Below are 20772 nucleotides of genomic sequence, written 5' to 3' on the forward strand. Positions count from 1 at the left end.
TGGCAGGCAGACTCCCAATCAGTGCACCACCAGGGAAGCCCTAGTCTTTAACTTTTTATATAAAAAGTAATACTTTATTTTCATGTTTTAAAGGGTAGTAAGGTAGAATGTATTGTATTGACCCAATGACAATGTCCAGAATATAAGTCATTTTATTTAGTAAGTAATTTCTAAGTCTTGCTGGTCATCAATATCACCTGGGAGAGTTTCTTGTTTTGTGTTTTTCATTCACAGATCATGCTTCTCAAGTCCCAAATCTTCTGAATTAGAATCTCAGGGATAGTGCACATTGTGGGGACCTGAGAATCTATGTTTCTTAAAAGAAAAACATGAGATGAAGGAAAAAGAACTCCTCCAGTGATTCTGATGGAAATCCAGTCTCAGAAACTATCTGTTCAGATTATTGTCAAATACTGCTATTACCCATGTCCTAGCTGAAGATAAAGCAGGAGGAAAAGTATCTTTTCAACGCTGAGCTGAAGACCTGGACAGAGAGGTGCACATGAGAGAAGAACATAGTATTCTTGCCGCCTGCGACTAACATTTCAGTAAGTGGCATCTTCCTTCCATTTACACTGATGGAAGGATCATTCAAACGGCGAGGACAGGTCAGTATGAATTTTACAAAGCTAGGATTTCTCAGCGTTTTAAACAGAAACATATGGGAAGAAAACAGCTGCTTTAGGCAATTTTTCCCCCAAAATTAAGTCTTCACATACGAAGAACATCATCATCTTGTGTTGCCATATCCTTGAACTTTAAACATTGGCTGTTCTGTTGTTTTTGTTTGAAATTGGAAGAAAATGAAATTAAGAATAATAAAGCCACATATACTGACAAAGACTGTCTCCTTGACCAAACCTGGGTTGGGCTCCTCTGAGGCGTCTTCTGGACCAGGCCCCAAACTTGGGCTCTGACCCTTGGCAGCTTAGTTCAGTTTTAGCAAGAATCCTGGTGGGTCAGTTTAGTGAAAATCTCCCACCATCAATATTTGGTCAAATTCCTCATTCTCCACCCTTGATATCTTATCATCCTCATCACCAACCATCACCTGCCTTCTGCAAGAATCCGGTCGAGTTGTGCTAGCAAGAGTCCCCCAGCTCTGATGTCGTGTTCCATCCACTGACTCCCACTCTGCTCCTTGCCAGTAAATCTCCACATGTCCTTATTTGGGGTTGAGTCCGATCTCTCTCCCCTACTGCAAAACCCCATTGCAGTGGTCCCTTCTTGAATAGACTTTCTTACCATATTTAACAAGTGTCAGAGTAATTTTTTGGACAATACTCAAGTAGAATTTCACACTTGGTTAAGGGCTTTGGTGTTCCTGATATGTTATCTAGCAACTTTTAGCCCTTCTATAGGTTTCCTTTCCTACTTAAAGCCCGAGAGAACAGATTTATGTGAGATGGGAGCTGCAGGAAGCAGAGAAGACGTTAAGGGGGAAAAGATGATGAGTTTAGTTTGGGACAAACTTTATTTGGATTTCTAGCAACATGGCATCTAGGAATATTTGACAGGCATTTGAAAACTTGAGTATAATCCAATGAAGAGGTCAAGGCGAGAAACAGAGATTGGAGAGCTGTCCCCCTGGAGATGGGTTGAAGTGCTGTGAGTGACTGAGTGTGCCCATGGAGGAGCACGGGGCCCACGGCTTCCAGTCAAAGGACACCAGGACACCCCTGTGGTCAAAGGAGCTGCAGCAAGGGACAACCCACCCTGGGGGAAGGGGGTATCTCAGCAAGAGGGTATTAGAATGACTCCTAGGATTGGGCTTATGTTAGGTGGTTTTGCGGACGCCTGAAGGGAGTGGGGTCTACTCTGGACTGGGTGCTGTCAGGAGGCGGGGCTAATTTTTTTACTGGAGAGATTCACAAATCTTATCTGGAAGCAGAGCAGACAACAGTAAGACTAAAGCTATAATTAGTAAAGAAGAAGCAGTCTTTCCTATTTGCCAGGAAAATGGCATTATTGGTCATTTTTGTGGCTTGTATGATACTTGTATTTTTCAGTGTTCAGAAATAACCACATGGAGGTCTTGCTTTTGTCTTGCTGCATCCTGGTCTCGGGGTGGCCTGGACTGATGCTGACATGCAGTGCAGCTATTATACTCATGGGGAGAACAGCAAGGCCTGGCTAAGAGTCCCAGACCAGGTCCAGGATGGCAGGGGCTGGCTTTCTTTCTCAGGAGGAAGGAGAGAGAAGGTTCAAGACAGCATCTTGGTCCCTCTCCCCAACCCTGTAATCTGAAGAGTGGCAAAGAAAGTGAAAACATAATGAGACAAACCTGAGAATGCAACATCAGCTTTTCCCACTTCACATCTTGAAATACTTATACTCCTATGTGGGGAAACAACAAATGAGACACCACAGCAAAGTGGGATTATTTGGAATTGCCATCTAGTAAGATGGATGTCATCTACTTCTTTTATGTCATGCAGAAGACTCTGTTAAATCCATTTGATTTAATTAATTGCAGTAGGTTTGTAGTCAAGCAGCGCCTACCTAAGAAACCAGAAAGTTGTTAATGGTTTGATCTGTTATCAAGACTTGAGTCATATGTAAGAAGTTGCAGCAAGGTGATAAAATCATGTCCTTTTTTAAAATGTAGTTTTCCTTTTGTCCATAAGTGACTGATTTCTCTTGGTCCATTCTGACCTGGTTGGTTCTTGTTAAAAATTGGATTTTAACACTATTGCCTCTTGCTCAGACACACAAGGGATTCTGTTAGGTCGTCCACCTGGGTAAATGGACCACTGTGCTTTTCAGAGTACTTCCCAGACTTGGTTTTCTCAGACTAGACTTTTAAAGTTCCTACAAATGACACGGTTACAGCTCCATTCTTCGGTAGCTGATGTTACGCGCTTACACGGGGTGGGAATCTGGCTCCTCAGACAGGATTGTGTGCTGGGTCCTCACTTGCATGTGAACGTCTTCTGACCTTGACCCACACCCTTCCTCTGTTCAGCCTGCCGCATCCTACACGCTTCATCTTGGCACCACAGGCGTTTGAACATGTGTCTCCTCTCCGCCCTCCAAGGACACAGCCCAGGGACATCCTCATCACAGCGCTCACTGGGATTTGTGAGAGGCCCAGCCACTCCAACCTCCCTGTCTCCCTGGGAGTCCCCATGACTCCCAGGATGAACTCAGAGAGGGCCACCTGGCACGGAGCAGGCTGCAGCCTTCTTGGCTGTGTCCCAGCCTCCTTCCAGGCCCTTTTTCCCTGGGAAAAGCCCTGATGGGGACTGTGCGATCTGTGGGTGTTTTCAACTCAAGACTTTCAACCGATTTCTTTGATGGCTCCGTTCCTTATGCTCCCGTCGACCTAGCATTTGGAGTGTGAGGACAGTTAGCATGGGATTGCCATAATAGAGCCACTGTTGCTACATTTCTTTAGACCAAGAAAGAGGCCTATGGATCGCTGTTCGGATGCCAGCAATGGTCTTGCAAGGCCTCTCCCTCATCTGGGTCTCCAAGACATGAAAGTGCAGAGTCAGGAGTGGCCTGGAGCCACTGGGTAGGAAGGTTTCTTTGCAGATTAGGAATCAAATCTGGGCAGTTTGGGAGCCTAACAGATATTCACAGGTGGCCAGTGTCATTTAAATCAGGTCCTTTCTGCAGTGCCCATTGATCCAGCCCGTGAAAAGCTGTGCCTTCCCCACTGACAGAAGCAGTCATGCAGCATATGCAGAGTTTCCTGCAATGCCAGAATTACACGTAATTTGTCAACAGCTGACACTGCTAATAAAGGGTTTACACATATCATGTGCAACATCTACACACTGCTTAAATGCAAGCCAACTGTGTAAATTTAATGTTACAGCAATATATTTTGGAACTCTCCTTTGAGCTTTCCTGGGGTAAATTGGCCCTTAAATGAAAACATATGGACGGCAGAAATCCCAGGTGCTTTAGATCAACAGAGACTTGGCTAATCCCATGGATTTCGGCATATTTGACATAAGAAAGTTCATTAAACCTGGGGCCAACCTCATACCTGATGTCAGCAGGCTAACTGGAATATGTACCTATAATCCTCACACATGTCTACGACTGGCCCTCGACTGGGCTACTTTGATTTGTTCTCCTTCCTAAAATGCCTGGAATATCATGGGCTTCCAGGTTTACAGTCTTCAAGTTTTTCAGCTGGTAAGTTCAAATTCGGATCCAGCAAATGGAAAAAGAAACGTGTCCATTTTATGTATCAGGAATATATTTAGGTTCCTATGAATCTATATTAACAAAGACACACAATTTATTCTAATATGGTTGGATGTTTATTTTATGAGAGTCATTCCTGGAGATACAGTGAATGTAGGTTTGTTACGGTCAGCATCATTAAGTGGAAACCCTGAAACTACCAGGGAACTGGTGTTACAAACGAAGCTGTGAGATAAGAAGCAGCGAAAACAGAGACCTACAGCTTTTTCCTCACTAACTCAATGCTGTTTTTCCTGTTTCCTCTCAAAACATGAGAGGGTTTTTCTTTTCATGTATAATAGCTACAGTTAAATTTTGTTCCTATAGTGCCAATCTTGTAAAGCATCTCAGCGGATACCAAGTCTAAAGGAGACCACTTGATATTTTAAAGTGGGAAACCTAGATTCACATGGTATCAGAAAATCTACTTAGTATCCGAATCCTATGAAATTCATACATAATCCACACTTACAGTTCAGAATGCAGAAGATGTTTCTTAAATTAGAAATATATTCTGTAAATGCAGTAGTCTATTCTTTTCCTTTCATTTTACTGGTAGGTTCTGCTTTAGTAATGCAAATTTAAAAATCGGGTTAAGGTGAAAAATCTAAATGAATGTTATTATGCACTGTGTATTATAGTTTTTTTCTTAAGAAAAAAATGAAATGAAAATGAAAATGCTTTCTCAAGAAAGTATCAGGCAAGAAAATCATCAGAATACATCTAAGCAAAAATTAATCTAAATGAAAAAAATATATATATATTCTTTATAGATATGGCAAAAGAATCACACAAATATTTATGTAAATGCTTTAAAGCAAGTTTTGGAAATGTTATTTTTTATAAAGATTTTTAAAAATTAATTTATTTTATTTTATTTATTTATTTTTGGCTGTGTTGGGTCTTCGTTGCTGCATGCAGGCTTTCTTCTATTGTGGCGAGCGTGGGCTACCTTTCGTTGCAGTGCGTGGATTTCTCATTGCGATGGCTTCTCTTGTGGAGCATGAGCCCTAGGCGCACGGGCTTCAGTAGCTGTGGCACGAGGACTTAGTTGCTCTGCGGCATGTGGGATCTTTCCGGACCAGGGCTCGAACCTGCGTCCCCTGCATTGGCAGGTGGATTCTTAACCACTGTGCCACCACGGAAGCCCAGGAAATGTTATTTTTTAAATTATGAAAACAACTGTTGTGCATTATCCAAATGATAATGGACTTGCATATTACGACCTACAAAGATTCTGATTTAACATTTTTTCAATCGGAAGGAAATTGATGTAATTATTTTAAAAATACTGATGTTATATTGTAAGGCACAGCCATTTTAAACCTTATGTCTTGTAACTTCATTTCTCTTTAGGGCTTAATCTCAGCACTTCCACTGTAAGTAAATGCTTTGGAAGAAAAAGAAAACATTGCTCCCTAAATCCCATGACTCTTACATTCTTTTATTATTTCAAGTAATTTGAGGAAAAACCCAAAATCTTCCTTCTAACCTTGGTGGACCGTAACTCATTTTTTGTTCCAAATTCTTCTACTGATCCCCTTTCCTCACTGGTCTTTTTGGAAAGGCAAAGATGAGGAAGAGAGGAAGAAGGAAATCCGCATCCAGTGGGGGTTTTGGAGAGCACCCATTCCAACACCTTCAATGGACCTAAACAAACTGTGTTTGCAGAGGGTAAGTGGGCCTTGGAAAGGCGAGAGAAGCGGGGGCCCAGGGTGGTTCCGCCCGGTGGGAGCTGCACCTTCCTGTGGACGTGAGCTGTGTGTGTGCCATGTGAGTTGGGCACATTGCTACATCTGCCTGCTCACTTCCCCAGCTCTATGATGAGCATAACATGACCTGCTCAGAGGCTGCATGAGAGGACAGGCGAGACAAGACGTCATATGGTATCTATTTGTGGTCGCTCAGATTTCTAAGGAGGAGAAAACCTGAAGACAGGTTTGTGTGAGCTTAGGAAAGAGGGAATGAAGAAAAAACCACTAAACAACTGAAAATATCCTTGTTCTACCTCTCTGATCCTTCAAACACCCCCATATCATGCCTCAAATACTGAAATTAGGAGGGTGCCGAGGGAGTGAGGAGTGAGTGGGGCTGACCGGTCACCCCAGGAATTTGCAGAGCCCTGGAAGGAGGCTCAGACATGAGAGGAGTCCAGTGGGACAGGGATTTTTCTGGGGCCAGGTTGAACCAGCCAGGAAAGAGAATAAACAGTCATTGCCTGAATTTCCACTTTTAGAGACTCAACACCTTAGCTTAGGGTTTAATCTTTGACATAAATCGTAGCAATATTTTATTGGATCTGTCTCATAAGGCAAAAGAAATAAAAGCAAAAAGGAACAAATGAGACCTAATTAAACTTAAAAGCTTTTGACAGCAAAGAAAACCACCGATAAAATGAGAAGACAACCTATGGAATAGGAGTAAATATTTGCAAATGATGCAACCAACAAGGGATTAATATCCAAAATATACAAACAGATTATACAAATCAATAAAAAAACCCTGAACAATCCAATCAAAAACGGGCAGAAGACTTCAATAGACATTTTTCCAAAGAGGACACACAGATAGCCAACAGTCACATGAAAAGATGCTCAACGTCATTAATTATTAGAGAAATGCGAACCAAAGCTACAATGAGGTATTACCTCACACCTGTCTGAATGGCCATCATCAAAAAGCCTATAAATAACAAGTGTGGGGGAGGACGTGGAGAAAAGGGAGCCCTCCTGCACTGCTGGTGGGAATGTAAATTGGTTCAGCCACTATGGAGAACAATTCCGAAGTTTCTTAAAATACTAAAATTAGAACCATCTTACAACCCAGCAATTCCAATCCTGGGTTTACATCCAAAAAAAAAAAAAAAAAAAACACACTAATTTGAAAAAATATATGCACCCCAACCCCAATGTTCATAGCAGTATTATTTACAATACCTAAGACATGGAAGCAACCCGAGTGTCCATCAATAGACGAATGGATAAAGAAGATGTTGTATATATACACGATGGAATATTACTCAGCCATAAGAAGAAAGAAATTCTGTCATTTGCAGCAATGTGGATGGACCTAGAGAATATTATGCTTAGTGAAATAAGTCAGTATGCTCTCTCTTATATGTGGAATCTAAAAAATAATACAAATGAATGTATATGCAAAACAGAAACAGACTCAACAGATATAGAAAACAAACTTACGGTTACCAAAAGGAAGAGGGATGGGGGAGGGACAAATTAGGGGTATGGGATTAACAGATACAAGCCACTATGTATAAAATAGATAAGTACACTGTATAGCACAGGATGTATTACCAGTACCTATAATAACCTATAATGGAATATAATCTGCAAAAATACTGAATCACTAACTGAATACTGAAATTAACATAATATTGTGAATCAACTATACTTCCATTAAGAAAAAAAGTCTTGTCTTTCAAAGTCTTAAGTCTGGTTCTTATCCTATCCGTGCAAGTTTTGTACATCTTCCTGACAGCAGCCCTCCTCTGGTTTTCCTGTTTCTGCTTCCTCTGCTCAGCACATCTGAGCATCTGGAGCTTTTGATCTCCTCCTTCCCCCTTTGAATAACCTTCTCAATCCAACTCATTATTCAAGGATCAGCCCACACCCTGGGCAAACATTCTATCTTCTTGAAATCTTCAACAGCTCCAGTCCAAACCTCTCTCTCATCTCTTACATACTGTTGGTATTTATTTTATGCACAATTTAGCATTGTATGTGGAAATATGAGGGGATCGATGACTCCAAAGAAAAAGGCCGTCTCATTTGCTCCTCTAGGTTTAGCTGTTGGTCTATGAACTGCGGAAGTCACATGCTAAAGTTGAAAAAGCAATTAGATTTTTTTTCTGTTTCCTGAGCACAAAAAATATGTTAGACCCTTAATAAATACTTCATTAGAAAAGAAAAAAAATGAATGGATGGATAAGTGAATGAATGTAAGGCCTGTACCTAGGTACTCTGATTAATTAATTAAATCCAGTTCTTGTCTCAAGGAACTTGCATTATGAAAAGGAAGATAAACTCTTTGCAATTTTCTCTAATACAAAATAGAATGGCCACAATATCATAACTAATCTGGGAGATGACAGAAGAGAAAGACTAATTATGACAGCTTCAGAAAAGCCCTCATAAACAAGACAGAACTTGAGTTCATTTAGAAAGGAGTTAAAAGGTAGAGACAGTCTTGAAGAACATTCCAGAAGGACATTCTGGGAGGATACAAGTATGGGACTGAAGCAAAGACAAGGAGGGCTGGGAGTTCCCTGAAGTCTGAGTCTGTGTCCTCATGCTCACCTCAGTGCCTGGTGTGCCTGGAGCTGCTACACAAGCTGGCTCCATGTACGTGGGAGTGTTCTGAAAGGCAGGGGTTTGGTTATTAGAGCACTGGGGAGGTGGGGGTGAGTCTCAAACAGTAGGCTGAGGGCACAAGGTCTGGGATGCTCGTCTCAGGAAAACAAGACCTGATATGGTGGGAAGGGCACTGAATGACTCTGTTCAGGCTGCCATAACACAACACCGGGCAGCTTATAAACAATAGACATTTATTTCTCACAGTTCTGGAGGCTGGGAGGTCAAGATCAAGGCACCTGAAAATTCAGTGTCTGGTGAGGACCTGCTTCCTGGTTCACAGACAGCATCTTCTCCCTGTGTCCTCATGTGGAGGAAGGGGTGAGGGAGTTCTCTGGGGTCTCCTTTAAAAGGGCACTGATCCCATCATGGGGTCTCCACCCTCATGGCCCCATCACCTTCCAAAGCCCCCACCTCCTGACACCATTCCCTTGGGGGTTAGGACTCAACATGTGAATTTGAGGTGGACACAGACACTCAGACCACAGCCGGCAGCTTTTCAATGTACACTTCACTGCATCTGATGTCTCGAGCTCCTGACTGCTTGAGCTCCTCTTGTAAACTGTGCTGGCCATACGGGGCTGAAAGAGCATAGTTATGACACCTGCTTTTAAGGAACTTATATCTGAATACACGAAGCTATGTTATGTGATTTACTGAGTAAATGGGCAAAGCACGAGACACATGCATAACTTCTGGAATGAGCAGGATGTAACTGTAGAACTTCGAAGACTCTTGAGTTATTTGTTTCGGGGGAATGGCATGGCACCTGACAAGCAAAGGTAGACTGATGCTCAGGCAGCCCTGCTGAACCACCAATCCCAGTGGGAGGGTGTAGCTCCCACCGGCTTCAGTAAACTCATCCAAGCTGTGTGCATGTAGGGACGTGATGCAGCACCCAACTTACTGAGTCTGCTCCTTGGGCACATTTCTGCTTAAAATGTATTTTGGAAAATAAACGGTTGAGGCCCATGTGATTAGAGGTTTAGGAGGTGCCATAGGCAGCGAACGGTACAAACCAGATTTTAGAGAATCTGCTCCAAGTGTGACAATTCCACCTCATTTGTGCCCCTCAGTTGGGTTATACAAAATCAAGAGCTATTCTTTATCAAGTGACTCCTCTTAAGAGGGTGCAAGAAGAAAATGTTGCCTTTTGCATAAAAGCACTGGTGCTTCCAACTTATGGCAAATGCTGCTAAAAGCAGAGGTTCTATTTTTATTCCTCACATTCTGGCCACTGTTGTGTCATTTCCGCTGCCGAAACTGGGAGATGGGCGCCACATCTGCACAGACACCCACCCCCAGCTGGAGGGTCTCAGCGCCCTTCCACGGGCATTTTCTCTATTGCTTTCTATCAGGTTATCCTTCCCCACAGAGGGTGTACAAAGGGCTTTTTTTTAATTCTGTGAAAATGTGCCTAACATACAATTTACCATTTTAAGTGTAAACTCCAGTTGCACACATTCACGGTGTTGTGTAGTATCACCACCATCCATCTCCAGAACGTTTTCATTTCCCAAGTGAAACTCCACACTCATTAAACAACACCTCCCCACCCCCTCTCCCAGCCCCTGGCAACCCCCCTTCTACTTTCTGTCTCTATAGATTAGAATACTCTGGGTATCTCACATAAGTGGAATCATATGGCATTTGTCCTTTTGTGACTGGCTTACTTCACTCAGCATAATGTCCTCAAGATTCATCCACACTGTAGCCTGTGTCAGAATCTCTTTCTTCTTTAAGGCTGAATAACATGCCACTGTATGGATGGACCACATTCTGTTTATCCATTCATCCACCTGTGGACACCTGGGTTGTTTCCATCTTTTGGCTGTTGTGAATCATGCTGCTATGAAATGGGGGTATAAATACCATCTTGAGATGCTGCTTTCAGTTCTTTTGGGCATCTACCCAGGAGTGGAGTTGCTGGATCATATGGTAGTTCTGTTTAGTTTTTGAGGAACCTCTGTACGGTTTCCCACAGCAGCTGCACCATTTTACATTCTCACCAACAGCACACAGGGGTTCCAATTTTCTACATCCTCACCAAAACTTATTATTTTCTATGTTTTTGATACTAGCCATCCTAATGGGTATGAGGTGGTATCTCACTGCAGTTTTGATTTGCATTTCCCCAGTGAGCAATTATGTGTGTCAGGATTTTTAACTCTGAGTCTCTGGTTTGAAAGTGGCCTTTTCCTGGACAGTTGAGGGTGGGCTGACATCCCGATGTGGAGCTGCAACCACACCCGGCCCGAGGAGCCCTGTCTCAGCTGCGGGGCAGGGTTCATCCCCCTGAGTTAAGGCCTCTTACAGCTGTGCTCACACTGTTTACCGGTGACCTCTCTGACGTGCTCTGCCCATGCAGGAAGTGGGTCAGAACCCCAGTCCTCTGAGGACTCTGATTAGGATCCCTGTGCTGTGGCAGCAATGTGCCATCATAACTGTAACATGCACGCCAGGAGCTGAGGGACTGGGGTCACCTAGACCATGGTTTGCGGACCTTCCAATCTTCTGTGCAAGCATCTTTCTAAATGAGATGGTGGCGGGACTGTGCTGGGTGGAGCAGGGATGGGACAGCTCTGCTGTGGTGAGGCTGGGGCTGGTTTGCTCCCTGCCTGCCGGCCACCGGGGCCCCAGGATGAGCTCCAGGGTCTCCATCAGGGAACCGCACTGCTGGAAACCACACCGCTGCACTACCTTTACAGATGGGCACCATCCTAGGCTAAGGTGACATGGCCCGTTAGTGACAGAGAGAGGACCAGAATCCACCTCCCAAATTCCCTCAGCTGTCAGCACCCAGGGCGACAAGAGTTGGCGGAGAGAGAGGGATTGCTACATTGTCCATATTTTGAGAACAGGATCTACACAGCTGGTGATGCTGAAATGGTCTCCAGATGAAACCTGAATGAATCTGATGTTTATTTAGAAAGAACTAAGCACTAGGTATTCTGGAGAATATAAATGTTAATGAAATATAGATCTAACTGCATACATACTCACAGCAGGGGAAGGAAAACCGTATGTGAGTTCGTAAACACTTGGGAGTGTGGAGTGGAGTGGGCTCAGCAGGCCCTGGCGCACATGGCAACAGGGGCGCCTGGGAGGCTTCTGGGAGAAAAACGGCAGAGAACTCAAACCACCTGGGCTAACTGTTGAAGAAGGCCATGGTCTGCAGCGACAGGTGGTTGGAGTGAGAACAGAGGGGAATCTTGAGGCAGGAAGACCCGCCAAGACCTGATGAAGGTGGAGATTGAGGCAGGGGTGGGCACAAGGGACGTGGCCCCACCTGTGGGGAGAAAGACAAAAGTTCAAGACGAGAGTACTGCCAACTCGCTAAAAAATTCTCTACTAATATTACCAGTAATATTCTCCAGTAAACTAGGACTGCAGCCAAATGTCTCAGGCACCGGGCCATGGAGCAGATTACATTTACACACAGTTGACGGAGCTACTGCGCTGACTCCAGATCTGAGTTATGAAAACCCAAATGCTAGGACGAGCTCACATTCAAACAGCAGCACGGTTTCCCTGAAAACTGTCTCGCTAACCAACGGGATGGGGCTTGCTTCCTCCCCAACATCCTCTCTCCCTTCCCTCCAGCCTCCTCCAGGGTGGAAATCTTTAGTAGGGTGGAATTCTAAACACCCAGAAGTCTCCAGGGGAGTGTTAGGTTGGTGTTTACAATATCTGTGCTGCTCCTGTAGCATGGAGCCAGGATCAAGATCAGAGATGTAGAGATGAACTTCAAGGGACCCTGGGGTGAGAGAGGAGAGACCCCTTGACGTCCACATGGAGTGAATTCTGAATGGACCAGTGGGTGATCAACGGAGAAAAGTGGAGAACATCTGTGCGTCGTGATCTGAACGCTCTGTGTACTCATGATGGTCCAGTAACAAGATTTTCCTGCTGGAAGAGGAGGTGCTTACATACCTTCCCAGGTGCTTATGGATGTTTTGAGTAAGTTCTAAGATACAATGGAGTGATTTGGGGCATTCCTGGCCAACGAACCAAGGAGAAGCAGTGATGGTCCAGGAAATGACAGCATCAGCATCCTACACCCAGTCATGACCATCGTAGAGAAATGTAATGTTTGACAGGGAAGAAAGTTTAAAAATCCTTTAACCCTATCCACCCCTCTGAAAGATGGAAAATCCCCACTATTCTGACAGATGAAAAGAGGGTTGTTTCTTGCTCAGGATCAAAGAGCTATCTACGGGCAGAGCTCCTGTTAAAATCCAGGCCACTGGAAATCCAGGCCATGACTCTTAGCCATTGCCTTTCCACTGTGCCACCGCTCGGTGGCCCGCCAGTGGGGTCAAGAAGCCTGTCTCCTCCTGTGATCGGTCAGCTCACGCCATGTTCCCTCCACATGAAGCACGCTTGAACCAGGCACCATCGGCTCTGCGTGATGTGGGGAAATGAATTAAGCACCACCAGCGCCTAGCCATCATTTACAAAAAAATCACTGTTCAGATTTTGGGGTTCTCTAGGTGACCATGAATATATCTCAGTGCAGCTTATATTGGGTGATAATTTTCTTCTTGCACATTCAATGGTTCCTCCTAGATTCGCTTTACAATCTGGTGGATGTTAAGTTGTTATTACAGCAGGGCTTCCTCCACTTCATTTTATTTCACTACCATGGTTATGGGCTCAGTGTTGTAGTTACATTTAATTTCACTCACAATCAGGGTCTGTTTTGGTCATTTGTTGGCATCCTCCAGCTTTGCAGACCGGCTTCTTTACACAGGGCCAAGAGAGGACAGGCTGGCGTGCGGTAGCAGGCTCTGTGCCGTCTTTCCAGTGGAGGCGGCTCTCTGCTATTTCAGCAGTTCCCTGATACTCAGACCTACTAAAGGTGGACTAGTTATGTTCATACAGTCATCTTGCCTGGTTCCTTTCTCCGTACTCCCTAACAGCCGAGTGTCGATGCCATTGTGTTAACCGTGTGTCTAGCATTTGTAAACTTGGTGTTTTGACATCTGCCTTTAAAAAGCCTGATACTAAAAAGTTACTAGAAATTAAGAGGGAGTATTGGGTTTACTAGTCACACAGAAATGCATGTTTCCATCTACTGCAGGTTTGCTGTAAGAGGCGTACGCCCAATTTAGTGTGGAAACCTCTGCATTACGATGTGACGTCCAAAGCATATTCACCTACAGATCCGTGCATACGGGGCTTGTTCTGATGGACGTCTTGTCCCAATAGAATGTACACTCCACACTACGAAACTCAGATCAGTGAAATAAAAAACTTACTCCAAGGATTTCACTTTCTCCAAATATAGGTCTTGTTTAAAACAAGCCTTTTTAGAAGCACACGAAAGGAACATTTACAATTGGAGCACAGCAAATGCAGCCTTTTGTCTTGTTAGCAGCAACGGGGAGTGATGCCAAGGCTCTTGCCACAGAGACTTACCCACGAGGAACAGAGTATTTTACACCAGGTGAACTCCCACTGAAGTGGCAGTTCCCCTCCGCTCATTTACTTTCGGCTGCATTTGCTTGGGGAGGCTGCCCAGTGTCATTTAACTAACCAGCTATACCAGTTCCTCCCCCTTTTCTCCTGAATCCTGATTTGGGACTAATGGCTGACCCAGAACATCCTGCGCACAGGGACGTCACCATGTGGCTGGTCACGGGAGAGTAATGTGAGTCCAGCAACCCTCCTCCAGCTCTTGCCCCTTTCTTTCCTTGCCGTGAAAAACCCCCACTTCCTCCACCAACTCAGCATCACCTGGAGCTATAGACACTGTCTGGGTCACCAGACCACCTCTAACACGACCCACTCGGCGGACTCCACGTTCAGTCTGTCATGACAGCACACACCCCATAGCCTCTGAGATACTCCTCCATACATTCACGAGACAGTGAGAGTGAAAAGACAAAAGGAGTCTTGGGATCATTGTAAAAATGGTTTTAACCTGACAGGCCTCGTGAACATGTCTGAGGGATACCCAGGGGTCCCCACTGCTCCAGTCCAAGTCCCAAACTGACCAGCAAGTCACGGAGCAGTAGACTCAACACAGATTCCATCTCTCTGAGTCCCACCTCTAACCGGGTACCTTCCACTCCATTACTCTGGGTGACAGACTAGAAGACAGACACTCAGCAAATTCAGTTGATTTGTCCAACTGGTAAAAAGTTGGAGTTCAAAGACAGATTCTCTGAATCTCAGTCCTACCTCGTAGAGTTATAGGGATTATTTGTGAACTCTAAGTTGATAAAGTGCTTTAACGTAACTGCCAAGTATTGCTATGTATAGTGTCTTAAAAATTCTTACCAGCTAGTCAGTTTAAAATGACAGACTCCACTGTGAAGGGCTGAGCAGAAAGAAAGGCACAGCCCTGCAAGAACTCGATGGAGAAGGATTGTGTTTTAATTCGCTGGGGGCACATAAGACCCTGGGTAAGTGCCTGGAGCAAAGAGAACCCATGCCTGTACCTGAACCAGCACTGCAGGGAGAGACACGGCGATGGTCCGGCTGCTGGAGAGGGCAAAGCGTGGTAGAAAATCGGCTCTGGCCATGGAAGTAGAAAGCATGATGTTTTGGTTTTAGTAAAATTGAAGAATGTGAAATTTTGTTGGTTTGAAGCAAGATTATTCAGTTTATTATTCCAAAGCCAACTCTGGAATCAACACAGAGACCAAATCAGGAGAAATGGTAGCCAAGGTGTGGGTCGTGGCTGTTCCAGGGAGCTTCTGCGTGAAGTCACTGCATAGTCAGGTGCCGTGGGGCAGCATGAGTGCAGCTCAGCCATAGCCCATTGGGCGCGCACACCTCTCCCTGGGTCACAGTTCATGCTCTTTGACTCCTTTGCTACAACTCTCTTTGGCTTAAGAGCTGGCTTCTTCCTCTCCCTTTCAATAAGTCTGCTTTGCCAAAGGGTAATGATTAACCCACCCTGTCTACTGGTGCATCAGACAGTCCTTCCAAAAGGAGAGAGTGAGGAAAGGTTTCAGATATGTCAAGCTAAATGGAAGGTGTAAGAATCATTTTTAAATTGTCAGACCCTGTGCTATGCTGTGTGTTAAATACCCAACAGAAGATTTCACCTCAAGGTTTCACACCCAGAACATGTCGAAATGATTGTTATGTTTCCAGAGCAACTAAAATTTAGGTTTGGCTATAATAGATATGTAAACACGTGATGTCACTGGTGATTTTGTCAGCTCTTGTTTGTGGTATTTTAACAATTTACCTTTCATTGGCACATATGGTCTATAACACAAGGTCTCCTGAAAAGTGGGACAGCTGTTTGAGTCAGAAAAGATAAATATATCCTGAAATGACTATTGTTTCCAGCCCCTGAATCATTTCAAAGGACATTTCCAGCACAAATAGATGATGTAACTCCATGTGCCCTCAGTAATACACCTGCAAGTCATGTGATTTCCCAGGATCATATTAAGTCTGCAAACAATACTGTAAATGAGATCCAAATAGTCCATGTCCTATGAAAAGAACATTCACCTGTGTTTTGAGCTACAGTAATGTTTTCTTGAGGGAACACACCTCATTTTATTTCACTAAAGCTTTTATCACAAACTTCCCACACATAAAATGCACTAGTAAAAATTCTTTTGGTATACCAGCAGCCTGCATTACATAAAACCGATAAAAAATAGATTAAAAATTAAACATTTATGACCCAAGGAACTGCTGAACAGACTACAGTGAGAAGAACATCTGTAACCATAAAACCCAGAGTCTTGAAATCTGAAGTTGCCTGTTGTGCTTACTTAATTATGGTGCAGAGTAACTTGTTGGGTCCCGATCGGGCAATGACTGGGCTGTGGAAATTATTATTCTCTCAGGGATTTTCCTGTGCAAATTCTAGAGGGAAAAATTCTCTTTCCAATATCCAAGAGTGACTCCCATTACTATTATATGGAGTTGTGTACACTGTGCACAAATCGTGAATCCCAGAGTAGAGAGACAAAACGATAGTACTAACCTCCTGTATCATGTCAGTAGTATTCTTTAACTTTTAACTTCTTAACCTGTGAAAAAAGAACAAAACTTGTTTCTACTAAGTGAATAATGCAGTTTGTAGGTACCTTCATTAATAGGAATGTAAATTTATGACTTGATGATAAGTTAGGGCTTCTTCCTCCCCAAACCCATCCCATCCACCCAGAATGCAAGTGTCTAGCAATTAGAAACCATGTTTCAGTCATTTCTGTGTCCCCCACTGCTTGGCACAGCAGGGAGCAGACTCTCAATACATGCTTACTAAAATGAACTGTGGAAGATTACCCAGCTTTTGCTTGATTCTGTTAGAATGTTTATGATTTCACTTCCCAGTGGCATATTCAAAATATTCAAGGATTGAAACTGCAAGTTTACCTAAGTTCTTGATTAGAGACAATGTAAGTCTTCCACATGTGAGTTTCCAGATGGCTGCCTTTAGTGGGTTTCCGGGCTCAGTGGGAAAAAGAAACCATCGTGATGGAAGAATAAGGAACAATGAGCCAGAAAAGCAGGTTTTAGTTCCACTCCTGACACCAAATATCTGCATTATCTCAAGTTCTCGACTGCAGTTCATTTTACTCATCTTGGGATTAAAATACTTATCTCAGAGGGTGTCATGAAGATGAAACAAGACAATAGGTACAAAACTGTTTTCAAAAGTTTAGTGCAGACTGCACACATTTGTAACATCTTTATTATTTGCATAAAGAAATATTTTCTTGTTGCTGAATTATGCATCAATTATATGAAATGCATCTGAGATAACAAATCTTATTCAGAGGTTGGAAATGACAGTCAAATAGTTCTCCTAGATTTGTTTCCAGAAACAAACAGAACTTTGCAAATAATATTAATACACTAAATAATAACCTGCCACATCAGTATAGTAACACAGGGACAGTAAAGTGAATCAATCTCTAGTGCGAAGATAATGAAGATCATCATGAAATGGTACAGGGTAAGTTATTGGAATCTTACATAGAGCTGAATATGGAACATTATTAAACACCTTTACACTTATTCTCTCACTCCATCACGGAAACCACACTGGATTGTACAAGCTATTATTTGGAGTTATATACTGTTTTGTCCCATTCTCATTCATCAGAAAGTGGCATACTAATAATGGCATTTGACAGAGTAATTCTTGATTAAGCAGAGAGTACCTAGTTGATATAATTAGCTGATTTGTCCATCTTGCTCCATAACTGAGAGGTGCCTTTCAGAAAAGTTTCAGATGTGCTACAGGCTGCCACAATTCAGAATCAACTACAGGTAATCTGAGTTTGGGCCATATTGTACACTCATGAAATCTGGAGATTCAAGGAAAGCAGGGAAACCTTGTGAGGATGGCAGCCGTGGCCAACATGCCCGCAAAGATTGTGGGTGAAGTCATCTCAACTCTGGTTGCTAGAGAGCTAAACATAATGATCACCATTGTGCATGCAGAGATCATTATTCTTAGTCCATATTTATGCTCAAATTGGCTTTCATCATGTATGGTGTGTTATTTTGGACTCTTTCCCCTTATAGCCATCAACTGGATCACCTGAGGGGAAAACCAATGTGTTCTTTGAGACCGGTGGTACTCCCAGAGCAACATCAGCACCACAGGGGGGCCTGCTAGACATGCAGATCCTGGTCCAGCCCAGATCTACTGAATCAGCGTTGTTCAGCAAGTTCTCCAGGTGATTCTGATGTAACATCAAGTTCAAATGATCTACTTGAGGTGACAGAAATGAGCAGTCTTCCTCCCTTCCCACCTTAGGAATGCATAGGACACTCCCTTTTTTCTTTCTGTGAAAATCAGAGAAGTGCACGTAGGGAAAAAGAGAGGAAATCAAAACGAAATCAAACTCAAGTTCCTCAAAATCAATTTTTTTCTTTCATCAATGCTTCTCGAACATGCAACAGCATTAGAACCACCTGGAGGGGTTGTTGAAATATTGCTCCTGGGCTCCAGTTCACAGTATCTGATGCAGGCCTGGGTGGGGCCTGAGAATGTGCGTTTCTAGTAAGTTCTCATGTGAGGCTGGTCCAGGGAGCACACTTTGAGAACAAAAGTGTCTGGGAAGAATATGAAACCTTTAACTCAGCTCTTCTTAACTTCAGGATTGGGGAACACACTTTAATCAACAAACACAAAATGTGCTAAATGGTCTTATCAGGTGGGGAGCAATGGCTGGTGGAAAAAGGAGCAGAAATCTGAGAGGTGGGAGAGGGAAAGTAAACATCCTCAGGAGACAGAAGTGTGTGGAGAGTGAGAGTGCAGGCAGGAAAGCTTTTCCTGAAGAAAGAGCATAAAAAAAAAAAGAAAGAAAAAGCAAAACTTCTGAGGGGCTAGAGAGCAGAGGTTTGGGGTTAGAAATGAGAGCAGGTGGAAAGGTGAAAGCTGTTCATCAGGGGGTATCGGCCCTTTGAAATGTTGATTGGAGCCATGGACTGAATGTTTGTGTCCCCCCAAAATCCACATGTTGAAGAACTGACCCTCCAGTGGGATGATGTTTGGAGGTGGGGTCTTTGGGAGGTGATGAGGTTTAGATACGGTCATGAGGGTGGGGCCCCTAGATGGTATTAGTACACTTATAAGAAGAGGGAGAGACCAGAGCTCCCTCTCCCTCCACCAGGTGAGAACACAGGAGAGGATGCCATGTATGGACCAGGAGGGGGCCTCACCAGACAGTGTCAGTGCCTTGATCTCAGAATACTGCAGCCTCCAGAACTGTGAGGAATAAATGTCTGTTGTTTAAGCTCCCGTCTGTGGTGTTTTGTTGCAGCAGCCTGAACAGACTAAGGTAAATGGTTTACTAACCATTATTCACAGATCAACCTGCTAATTCTTAATCTTTATAAATTGAGAATAAAGTTTTTGCTTAATCTTCCTCTTTAAAAAATAAAATGGACAATGCCAGAGTGCACATAAAAAAGTATATTTTTATATGTATTTTTTTTCTATAAACCCTCCACACTAAAAGTGATTTAGATCATTTAAACTGTTTTTATACATTTATTTGTTTTCTATCAGGTCCTTAAATCCACACAGATTTTTACTTAGCAGAAAACAGATGTGACCACATTTTCCAATAAAATCTATTTCTATGAATATTGAGACATAATGAAGACACATACTTAGTGTGTATTTTATTGGCCCGTTGGAAACGCTCATCCAAAAAGTTCTCATCACTGACCCTGTACATTTCAATAGCTCTCTTTAGCTTCAATTGGTTCATGGAATTTTTCAATAGACAGGCTTAAGTCAGTTACTATATTCTATGTTAAAGTTGAAAAAATATATATTTATGTCTTGAATAAAGGAACAATTTGGGTGCTTCATGTTTCCACACTGGCCCTAGTATCAAAGGTGGGAACTGTCATTTAATGAAAAGAAACAACTATTGAACTACTGAAGAAAATGCATGCTATTCCAAACAAAATGCTTCCATCTGATATATACAGACAGGTTTTAATATTGTATTTTTTGCTTATTTAAATATTGACATGGCTGCTGCTGGCCTGGGTTGGTGCAGCCATCAGGGGTGGAGCCGTGGGCCGGAGGCCTCATGGCCTGGTCCAGGCACGGGCTAGAGGGACAAGCCACGGTTACTCGGGCTCCATTCTCCTGTCTGGGGCACTCACCTCACAGGGATGCCACCAGGACAAGTGTGCACATAGCACTGAGCGCACGAGAGATATGGGTGATGGAGACCACAGTGGTGATCAGTCACCAAGGCTGCCCTGTACCTTTAGGAGTCACGTGCACCTGCATGGGTCTGGGTAACATCACCTGAGTCAGAAGGACAGCACCAGGCACAGAGCGGTGGAAAGGGTGACGGAAGCTTAGATGTGAGGTCTCACTTTGGCTGTGTAACCTTGTGCCTGGTGCCGAGGGTTACACTTGGTGGGGAGTGGCCATGTGTTGGGTTTAGATCCTGGGTCCTGCATTTGAGTTTCAGCTCTCATGAAACTGAAACTTGACGCCCATGACCTTGGGAAGTTTTGTAGGGGGGGAAAGAGTTCCCTCTACCCTCCTATGTATCTATGAAATAAACTGACAACAGGTAATTAATAGGAGAAATGTTATATGCAGTTATTCGTTTTTAGTATTATGTGCTTGGGGGCATCACAGGAAAAAACAAGTAAATATCCAAATGGTGGTAAAATTTGAGAGCTTATATACCATCTTAACAGGGGAAGGGGAGGGGGTGCCTCTCTGGGGATAGTACATGTT

The 20772-nt window shown here is 43.5% G+C and overlaps 2 long non-coding RNA genes across 2 annotated transcripts in view; one reads left to right on the plus strand and one right to left on the minus strand.

Annotated features, from left to right (window-relative positions):
- LOC141278080 (uncharacterized) overlaps positions 1-20772 on the plus strand; it is a 36360-nt gene that overhangs the window by 13965 nt on the left and 1623 nt on the right. The window contains exon 3 of the long non-coding RNA XR_012330336.1: positions 18078-18232. This is a non-coding gene — a long non-coding RNA (uncharacterized lncRNA). The remainder of the gene's footprint in view (positions 1-18077; positions 18233-20772) is intronic.
- Positions 16024-20772, minus strand: part of LOC109549646 (uncharacterized) — a 101304-nt gene continuing 96555 nt past the window's right edge. The window contains exon 3 of the long non-coding RNA XR_002175992.3: positions 16024-16573. This is a non-coding gene — a long non-coding RNA (uncharacterized lncRNA). The remainder of the gene's footprint in view (positions 16574-20772) is intronic.

The sequence above is a fragment of the Tursiops truncatus genome, chromosome 2, assembly GCF_011762595.2.
Source record: "Tursiops truncatus isolate mTurTru1 chromosome 2, mTurTru1.mat.Y, whole genome shotgun sequence".
NCBI lineage: Eukaryota > Metazoa > Chordata > Mammalia > Artiodactyla > Delphinidae > Tursiops > Tursiops truncatus.